The sequence below is a fragment of the Macrosteles quadrilineatus genome, unplaced genomic scaffold (genome assembly GCF_028750875.1).
Source record: "Macrosteles quadrilineatus isolate MER2022 unplaced genomic scaffold, UCM_ALF_1.0 Scaffold_1__1_contigs__length_201487025, whole genome shotgun sequence".
Taxonomy (NCBI): Eukaryota; Metazoa; Arthropoda; class Insecta; order Hemiptera; family Cicadellidae; genus Macrosteles; species Macrosteles quadrilineatus.
Genome location: NW_026542594.1, coordinates 66,927,355 through 66,938,847, shown reverse-complemented (window position 1 = coordinate 66,938,847; position 11,493 = coordinate 66,927,355).

The window sequence follows — 11,493 nt, the reverse complement described above, 5'->3', positions numbered from 1 at the left end:
CCGCGCTCCCCCCATCACCTAAATTGTGTACTGCGCCTCTGCTGCCAAATGCTTGATATGGGCCACTGTGTTTTCATTGATATAAACTGTCATATCTTTGTTGATATTTATTCGATTTCAATGTGGGTCCCACCATTGTATTCGTCATAAAAGTACGAAGGTTTTGATTTAGTTTTACGTCAGTAAAAACCCCGTTGTACTATTATTAAAGCAAGAAAAATTCCTGGCTTTTATTTTTTGTTAAATTGTTATTATGAAGCCCCATTTTAAAATACAGAGGTCTAAGGCTACCTTATATACTAAATGGATACTACATTATACTTAAAAATAAATCCCTTTAAACCCGATTAAAATATTTTGATGACAAAAGCATCAGTTAAATTAAGTGAATTCAAATTACAGTAGACCCCGTCTTAACCGACCCTAATGGGACCAGACCTAGGTCGGATAACTCAAAAGATTTGTTGAAACGGGCAATCCCTATTAAACCTACCAAAATGAAGTGCTATTCATTTAGAATAATATCACCATTATTTAAAAAAACAAACAACACTCATATTCTTTTTTTTCCGTATAGATAGAAAAGTCACAAACAAACACAAAACACGGTTAAGTCAATTACTTTCAGTGGAATAAATTATAGTTAGGCAAGAGTCAATAAAAACTCTTTATTTTAATAACTTTAGTACTTTAATAAATTGATGCATTGACATTCCAAATCTATTGTAATACATTATAGAACTTTTTGTCAAGATCAAAGATTATAGCAACCATTTTGTTAAAAGACAGAATAGTTATTTATAGCCTCTCACTGGAGACCTGAGTCACACCTTGGTTTCGTTAACCTCCCTCCCTGCCCACCCTACAAGTTGTTTGTTTACTCTAGCGATAAGATAATTCTAGATTATATTACAAAAATAGCTGCTGTTTTTAGCAACATAATTTTTTGGGATAAATATAAATAAAACCTGTGGAGATGAACGTATGGTTCCCATTGCAAAGCGTGGGAGCGGAAATGCCAGAAAGTGGCTGTTAAACCGAACTGTTCTCAAGCAGGGTCGGTTAAAACAAACTTAATATTTTACGATCGAGGGCGGATAATTGGTTAATGCGAGGTCGGTGAAGAAGGGGTCTACTGTAATTGTTTTTAAGCTTTATAGAACAATTTTATTTATATAGATAAAACTAAAAAAAAAAAATAGCACATCAAGAAGTTTGGTACAGATGTTGTGTGTACCTTTATTTTGAACATACTCAAAGTCCCCTAAAATTGAAGCTGTGCTACAGCCGCCATATTGGAAAATGGTGCATATTTCTGTATTTTTGGCTATAGTGGCTAATTATTAGAGATGCAGGAAAAAGCCTTGTATACAAAATGTAGTCCATCTAAAAGTACACATTTTTGGTTACTATCATTTCTCTCTAAACCCAATGGGTTAAGTATTTTAAGCCAGTTAAAAACTATTGTTTTGAAACTACACAAAGTTAAAATCAAAGTTCATAACATAACGTGAGATGGACCTTCAACAAACATTAGCGTCCTGTCCAAACTTGGATGTGTACTTCCAGAAAAACCTTGGTTTCGTCTACCAACCATGAACCATGATGTCCTTGTCACCGCTGGATATGTATCATATGTTAAAATTATGTCAATACAATAATATGAAAAGGAACGATTGAATCTGAGGATGGTCTAGTTAAAAATTTAAGTACATTGAATCCCTGAACAATCTGCAAAATTCGGAAGGGTACAGTTTACAAATAAGTTGTCAACAAACACATACTGTAAAGTTTTTGAACAAAAAGATGAATGTTCTATTAGCTTGAGTTCTGGTGTTGCAGATGCACTGGAGTTTTATCAAAAAAGAGACATCCAGATTTTGTTGGTTGTGAACCAAGAACCATAGACAGGTTGTTTTGATTTTTCAAACACTAGAAACCCTTTTAGCAAGAATTTCAAAGCTCCTATAAAACCGTCTAAATAAGTATACAATGATACATTCCTTCAAAAAGCATACAAGTATCTCAAATCACTCCAGAGCTGAAAACATTCCATTGTTGGAACACCCACGAAAGATCTTCTTGCTTGGATTTCTGACAAACATAAATACTATTCAGAAACTCGTAAAACAGATTGCTTGATGAAGAAAAGTTTGAATACATTCTTACATAACATGTCACAAGATCATTTAGAGTTATTTTTCTCGTGCATATGATCAGTGGCGGTTCTAGGACCTTGTCAAGGGGGGGCTTGGGGGGTGTGGAGCACCCCCCAATAAAGCAGGGGGGTGTGCTCCCCCCCGAAAATTTGGAATTTTCAAAGCCGTTTGGTGACTTTCTAAAGCCATTTTTAACACCTAAAACCGTGCCCAATTGTCCATAAACTCCCATTTCACCTGTTGTTTGTCATGAAGAAATAGACATTTTAAAAATTAAACTATGACGATTGCATTCATTAATTTCAAAATACACTGTAGACTACGGCCATATCCTTCTAAAAGCCGTTGGGTGGCTTTCTACAGCCAGTTTTAACATCTAGAACTGTGTGCAAAACCTCCCATTTCCCCATTTATTTGTCATGAATAAGTAGACAATTTTAAAACTAACTATGACGATTGCATTCATAAATCTCAAAACATATTGTAGGCTACGGCCATATCCTCCTAAAAGCTGTTTACTGACTTTCTAAAGCAATTATTAATGTCTATATCTGTGTCCAAATGTCCAAAAACCTCCCATTTCACCTGTTATTTATCTTTGTCATGAGCAAGTAGACATTTTAAAAATCAAACTATGACGAACTTGTATTCATGAATTTCAAAACATAGGCCTACTGTAGACTACCAAGCCTGAAGCCATATATCTCCTAAAAGCTGTTTGGTGACTTTATAAAGTAATTTCTTACGGCTAGAACTGTGCCCAATTGTCCTAAAACCTTCCATTTCACCTGTTATATGTCATGCAAGCAAGTAGACACGTTTTTTAACCTTACGTTTTCTCCATTTCATAGATCTGTCACAATATGTATAGTATCGAATTCAGTAATAGCATTTACTATAAACTTTAACAATACTGTTTATATAGGCAATATAGGCTACTGGTGCTACCGCTGATTGCTGATTGATGCCTGTGTAAAGTTAGTGGCTAGCAGACAATTTGACAACTGACTTAGGAACATCAGGAAATCAGCTGTTTCCCCGTCCTCGCTCGCGCGCTTGGCGCTCGCCTTTGCCCTAGCATGTCAACAGTTTACTGCTGTAACAATTGGATAATGCGTACAACTTTCCATGCTCTAAGAAAGTTAATGTTTCAAAACAGTCAAACAGTCGCTTTTGTTCAGGCCAGTGCCCAATCAAATTGTATTGATTTCAACCCGGACAGGAATCGTCCTTGACTTTAAATGTAGGCAAAGGATTTGTCAACACTTAATGTCAATGATGACGAAGTGGACGGCAAAGACTTAATTATTATAGGACTATGTTCAACCACTTCTTCGAATTACCAGGAGATGTATGTAGGCTACTACATTTCTGGCTATATATATAGCAAAGAAAATTAAGGATAACACCAATTGTAAAGACTGTTTGAACTTTTGAGTGAAACAAGGATCAACACAGTCCCAACCTTGCATACATGGATTTCATGGCTTCTTTCAAATCAAATCAAAATCTTTATTTCCTTTTTTACACAAGTAATCACATGTATGGCATCGTCGAGAATACATCGTATATCACTTGTACATCACTCTATAGTCCGATGGCTGGTGAGGTAATCTACAAAATTGTTACTATAGGTATTTGAGATAACGAGATATTTGAAATCGGTTTGCAGTAACTTGTTTGGATATGAAGGGCTACAATAATTATGGTCAGTTTTGAAAATTTTGCCTTTAGGGGTAGCGGGGGTACAAGTAGTTCAAAATTTTCAATTAGCAAGTATAGTCGAGTTTGGTATCATTTTCTAGGTATTGATGAAACATAACAATTAACATAAATAAAATAGAAATCGGACCATTAATAACAAAATGGCAGCTAAAAATTATTAAGACAATGGTTATTAAAAGTAACTTTGAACTACAATTTTGTTACTAATGGTCCGATTTCTATTTTCTTTATGTTAACTGTTATGTTTCGTCAACCTGTAAAATGATACCAAACTCGACTATACTTGTCATTTGAAAACTTTGAGCCACCCACTACCCCCGCTAACCCTAAGGGCAAAATTTTCAAAACTGACCATAATTATTATTGTACCCCTTCATATCCAAACAAGTTACTGCAAACCGATTTCAAATATCTCAAATAGTTAAAAAGTTAAAGAGGTTGCAAGTTAATTTTCAGCCACCATCATGGTTATTTGGATTTGAAACGTTTTAGGGCGCTATTTTGTTATTAGTAGGCCGATTTTAGTTTTCTTTATGTCAATTTTTATGTTTCGTCAAGACCAGTAAAATTATACCAAACTCGACTATACTTGTCATTTGAAAATCTTGAGCTACCCTCTAAGGACAACATTTTCAAAATTGACCATAATTATTGTAGCCCCTCATATCTAAGAAGGTTGCCGCAAACAGATATCTCAAATGGTTGAAAAGTTAAGGGGGGGTGTAAGTTACTTTTCAGCCACCCTGTATCTTCTATATTTATAAAAGAGGAAGTTTGTATGTTTGAACGTTATGAGCTCGGACACCGTTGGACCTATTGCCACGAAACTTGGAACATACGTGTAGAATTTCATATACACCATCAATTTCGTGATCCGCCCCAGTGGCTCTGGAGTTTCCCCATGTTAACCTTATGAGTACTTATATTTAAATGGAATTAAAGAATCTTAACAGCTGGTTCAACTAAACAATTTTTTTTTTTTTTTAAGAGGTTGGCGGCCTCTATTAACTTTGCATTTGCCCGTCCACATAGACTAAGCGCCCGTGCGTGGATCGTTTACATCAACGCAAGGAGTGAGCCGGTACAGTACAAAGGTGAACTGTACTGATAAAATGTTATCGGCAGTGACCAGGATCCGAACCCACGACATCGCTGCCTTGGTCCTGAAGTCCGCGACGCTACCGACTGAGCCACCGACTCACTAACTCGATTTGATTCTGTGATGTTCAATAGCATTAAAAAGTTTATTTTTTCAAATTTATGACAACAGCTAATAATTTGCACGTAGCAAACGAACTTCAACCTGGAAGTGAGTTAGCGTAGCAAACGAGCTAAACCTGAAGGCAAGTGAGCGCAGCGAACAAGCTCCAACCTAAAGGTAAGCGTAGCAAACGAACTTCAACCAGTGCGTGATTGAGCGATGTGAACGAGCTCATCTTGAAAATGAACGAGCATTTGACATAAAACCACATTAGGACAGGACGACGTCTATCGGGCCATCTAGTATACATATACAAGAAAAGTTTTTCCCACCAACTTAATTTTAAAAATAATTCAAACATATGTTAATTTATAAACAAACATTATAAATCATAGTTTATTTACCTGATATGTTGTTACCAGAGGCTGAAGATGGGTTTTGATGAAAACTCTAAATATAATAGTGATGAGTAACCAACAAACCAAGGATAACATTGATAATGCAGTCACGAAAAAAAACATACCGGAAGGAATTAACATAGTTTTATTGTATTTAAATATTATTGTTATGAATAAATGGTTTGATTTGTATATAATATTTTTCGTTCATATGCATTTAGGTGCTTGTTTTATTTGGTACTCCAACCAAACAAATACATGACTTTGGTTAAAGTTAAAAGTTTGTTGTATGAAGCAAATTTTATTAGTAAAATAATAAATACCTGTTAAAACTGAATTACCCATTTTTTAGCGAATTTCCCACATAATACCGTACTATTACCGTAGTACTCATGGTAAGACCTGGACCTGGGACCGATTTACTTTTTCGTTTTGAGGACCCTAGAGGCCAAAAACACCATCCGTTCAAATTTATAAACATACTAGCTGTGTACCCGTTCTACGCACGGGGATCTTATAATATTCAGTTGAAACCTTCTTATATAACGAACAGCAGTTGGTTTGCATATTTTAAGATATGCTGGCCAAACTATTATACATAGCTTCATTTTATGTTGTTTTTTGTTGTTCCGGATCGGTATGACAATCAATAAAAGGTTAAATTACCTCTGTGTCTGCCGGTCGATCCTATAACGGTAGGCTTACTTTTATTTTTACTATCTGATCTCGTTTGCATGGCTCAATCACGTCCTGGTTGAAGTTCGTTCGCTACGCTCACTCACCTGTATGTTGGAGCTCGTTCGCTGCGCTCACTTTCCTTCAGGTTAGCTCGTTCGCTACGCTCACTTGCCTTCAGGTTAGCTCGTTCGCTACGCTCACTCGCCTCCAGGTTGCAAATTAGCTGTTGTCATAAATGTAAAAGAAATAATAGTGCTAGTGCTGCACCCTGTTGGTAATCCTTGTAACTTTAATGCTATTGAACATCACAGAACAGAACCAACTTGTTTAATTGAAACAGCTGTTAAGATTCAATAATTTCATTTCTCATAAGGTTAACATGGGCTTCCAGAAATTCCACGTCAAAAATCGACAAAAACTTGATTTTCAAGGGTTTACTGTTAAATATCTAACTGTCTCATATTCGATGAAATACGTCTAAAACCATCTCATATATGTATAGTATTTGGAAAATAAGTTTCAGGCGGGACAGTGCTATAGTTATTGAGGAGTAGTTGTAATAAAGTGCGTATTTTAGCGTTACCAAGAGAATGACAGATAGACAGACAGACAGACAGACAGACAGACAGACAGAAATTGAGATAAGGTTTGATTCGGTTTCTCTGACCTATGAAATGTAAAAATAACCAAAAAGTTCATTATTCTAAGCAATGTACAGACAAAACTCTAATTTTATTTATATAGACTAGGTGAAACCCGTCCAAATCAACGGTTACTTTTTTGTTTAAATAACGCCAATCCAGCTTACTGTAGCATTCATACTATAGAAAAAGTGAAGCTTACTGGATGGCTCTCGTTTTCCGCTTTGTTGCGACGTTTCAACGTACTCGGAGTTTGAGTAACACAAGATTCTTGATTGGAACACAACAACTTCTTCTACGCAGTGGGAATCTGTTGGCTCGAAAGCAATAACCGGAATGTCCAATCCAAATCCAAGTGCATGTCCTCTAATTATCCATCATCACTCTTACCGGATCGCTCTTGTTTTCCAGTATGGCTTTTCTTGCGACGTTTCAACGTACTTGGAGTTTGAATCTTTGGTATAGAGAAATAAATCCTAACGGGGGATGGGGTAAATTAAATAAAAACTGTAAAACTGCACAACATGTTAGTACACAATAAAAAATATCGTAATAATGCAAATTATTACGTTTCCAACTATGTATATATATTATTTTGACAGATTCAGTAAACTCTTAAAGTATTATCAGCTGTTTCATTAAAAAGTAGTGTAATGTTATCCATATGGTCGTAATGTAAAAAATCTGGGGGAGAAACTTTAAAGACCACTTACCTCGTTTCTCTTTTGATGGCTCATCTACAGGCCAAGGCCTCTCTTAAGACACCCCTACCAAGTATCTACGCCCAGCTGTTCTCTAAAAATTAGCTTTGACAAAACCCCGTTTTTCCTTCATAAGAATAACATGAAATGGGAATTTTAAAGGCCACTGAGGCAGAGCCCCAAGGGAATTTACCTTGTTTCTTTTTTGATAGCTCATCCACAGACCAAGGCATTTCTTTACCACCATAATTAACTTATGATAACACACAGGTTAACTTTTTAGATGAACATAACATGTAATTTAGGTTGTTAGCTTTTTTAAGGTAATGTTATTTGCTTACTGGTTGTTAACTAACGTGTAGCGTAATCAAAAGGTTATTGTAGAAATAATAAAGTGGACTGTATATGGGTTATTAATTTAATTTTGACAACAGAAAATAATTATGGACTTTTGGTTGAATTTTTCTGGTTGAGCAGAAGCGACTTTATGAGGTTATGTCCGTCTTTAAATATTCACCAAAAGTCCACTTAATTAGTTCAATCAATTGGTTAATCAACAATCCGACGCGAACGGACCAAAGATGTAGCGTAATCAAAAGGTTATTGTAGAAATAATAAAGTGGACTGTATATGGGTTATTAATTTAATTTTGACCACAGAAAATAATTATGATGGACTTTTGGTTTAATTTTTAACACTGAACTATAGTTATGTTACCACTTTGACGTTATTAAGGTCTTGAAAGAAGATCTGGTCGAATGTTGTCTCTAGTTGAGAAGATATGTTTCATGAATGTCCAAATGTTCTCACAGTACACAGAATTTAGAGTCAAATTAAAAAGGGTTTTTTTAATGCACACAAAAGGAAAAGGTAAATGAAACAAGTCAAAATAAAAGGAGAGAGAAATGAATGATGTTACACAAAGAAACGATATTACGAGAGAGAAAAATTGCACTTTTTGAACCAGAATGTTAACATTTTCAAAATTTTATTATTTTATTGTTGTTGACATGTGGGGATTATTTTAATATGCTCATATGGTCAGCTGGCCTTTTACTGAACATACAGTCCTCCATAAAACGATAGTTTAATAACAATGAACACCAAATTGTGCAAAAAAACGGAGCACTGAAGAATATTTTGGATATTATTTACAACTATTTACAGGTCTTTAAGTTTTATGGCTTAGTTTTGAGGGAGAGGGAACACTTTAACAACTGGTCTAGTAAGGTAACCGCGTTGAGTCTTCAGATCAACAACCCTGACTTGTCCATCTGTGCCAGGATGCAACTGTGTGACACGGGCTAAGGGCCAGGACAAAGGAGGCGATGAAGAGTGAATCAAGACTAGATCTCCAACTTTTATTTTTTCTGTTTTATGAGTCCATTTGGATCGTTGCTGGAGTGTATGAAGGTACTCTAGTTGCCAGCGCTTCCAAATCCTTTGGCGGCGAGCTTGTACTAGATGCCATCTTTTGAGCCGAGTTAGTGGAATATCAGCATGGTCTTCTTCTGGAATTGATGCCAGCGGAGATCCTATGAGGAAATGTCCTGGAGTGAGTGCTGAACAGTCATTAGGGTCGTTAGATAATGGTGTCAAAGGACGGGAATTGAGGATTGCCTCTATTTGTGTAGTCAGAGTCATGAATTCTAGGAGAGTAAGAATGTGGTCACCCATGACACGGCGCAGATGGTATTTGACACTTTTCACTGCTGCTTCCCAAAGACCACCTTGATGGGGCGAAGCAGGAGGATTGAAGAGGAAATTTATTTTCCTGGATGAAGTGAAATGCAATAGGTGTTCTTCAGATTCTTTGGTGCGCAGGGTGTTTTTGATTGTTCGACGCAGTGCAGAATCAGAGCCTATGAAGTTCGTGCCACAGACGGAATAGATATCTTTACAGAATCCTCTTCGGGAGATGAATCGTGTGAGTGCAGCGATGAATCCCTCAGTTGTTAACTCTTCTACAACTTCTAAGTGCACTGCCTTTGTCACAAAACAAACAAAAACACAGATGTAGGTTTTGATATGACGCATTCCGCGGAGATTGGCAACTTTCATGTCAAAAGGGCCACAATAGTCAATGCCACTGGTAGTGAATGGTCGAGCTGGAGTTACTCTTGCTCTCATGAGTGGAGTGATGTTCTTTGGTTTCACTTTGAAACATTTTACACATTTATGAATACGTGTCCGTATGACTCGACGAGCCGAAAGAATCCAATAGTTTTGGCAAAGGATTGCTTGAGTCAGTTGTCGTCCGGAATGTAAGTGAGTAGTGTGGACAAAGTCTATGAGGAGATCAACGATATGGTTCTTCTTTGGAAGTACTATTGGGTGTTTGACGTTGAATTTCAGCGATAGCTTCTTTAGCCGGCCTCCCACACGAATTATGCCGGAAGCATCCAGAAAAGGGTCTAAACGTTGAAGATTAGAGGTACTGGGTTTGTTTTTGTAAAGTAGAGTCAATTCGTTCGTAAAACATGTAGCTTGTACACACTTGATGATCGTACGCTCTGAGTTCTTAAGTTCAGAGACGGTGAGATGCCCATGTCTTCGGTCAGAGCTACGTGTATTGTGGATAAACCGCAAGACATAGCTTGTTACTCTAAGTAGTTTGGACCACGATGAGTACTTTGGAGAGAAGATCCCATTCTGGAGGTTGGGTTGAAACTAGGACATTTAGAGGAGTAGTTTTACATTCTTGAGTGTCTTGCAAGTTTATGGGAACGAAGCGATTAGATGGCCAATGATCATCTGAAAGAGTTAACCATGGAGGGCCATTCCACCATAGAGGATGATCAATGAGTTGAGTGGGAAGCAAACCACGTGACGCACAATCAGCGGGATTGTCCGTTGAGGGAACGTAGCGCCAGGAGTGAGAGGGGATCAATTCTTGGGCTTGAGCAACTCTGTTGGCAACATACGTTTTTAGTCGATATGATGGGGTGTGTAACCAAGTGAGGGTTACTGATGAATCACACCACAATGTAGTTTGAGAAAGGTCAATCTTTTCTTTGAAAATTGTACAACAGTAGGTTGTGAGTTTTGCAAGCAAGTGTGCACCACATAGTTCCAAGCGGGGTAGAGTAACACGTTTCAAAGGAGCTACACGTGTTTTTACGAGAATCTGACGAGTGATGATTTCTCCAGTTGAAAACTCACAGCGGAAGTATAAGACTGCTGAGTATCCTACTTCGGAGGCATCTGAAAATCCATGGAGTTGTAAGAAACATGTGGTAGTGAAATGGAACGAGCGAGGGATCTTAATACTTGAAAGGAGAGAGGTTTCATCAACGAAAATGTGCCATTTTTCGGCAAGTTCATTTGGAAGAGTGTCATCCCATTGGATACCCTGTGACCAGAGTATTTGCATGAGGGTTTTTGCCCACATGGTCACGGGTGACAAAAAACCGGTAGGGTCAAAAATGCGTGCTATAATGCTCAGCACTGATCGTTTTGTAGGAGGACCATCAGGGAGACTTAAGTTGTAAGTGAAACAATCTGAAATGGGTGACCAATGTAGTCCAAGAATGGCAAAATGAGGGTGATTAGTGGCTTCCAAAAAGACTGGTATTTCTAGATGATCTTGAGGCAAATCTTGGAGTATTTCTGGGCAATTGGATGCCCATTTTCTTAGCTCAAAACCACCACGTGCAAGAAGTTCAATCAGCTGATCTCGTAGTTCTTTAGCTTCGTTGAGAGTATTAGCTCCACAGATGACGTCATCCACATACGTATGATCCTGTGAAACTTTGGCTGCTGTTGGGAAGGACCCTCCTTCGTCGTCAGCAAGTTGATGTAACGCTCTGATGGCATGGAAAGGTGAACTGCTAAGACCGTATGTAACTGTCGTTAATTTGTATGTGGAGATTTCTTGAGTCTTTGGATCACGCCATAGAATTAACTGATACTTCTGGTCGTCAGGATGAACTTGAATGCAACGATACATTTTCCTTATATCGCAACTGAACACATAAATTACGTGAATGA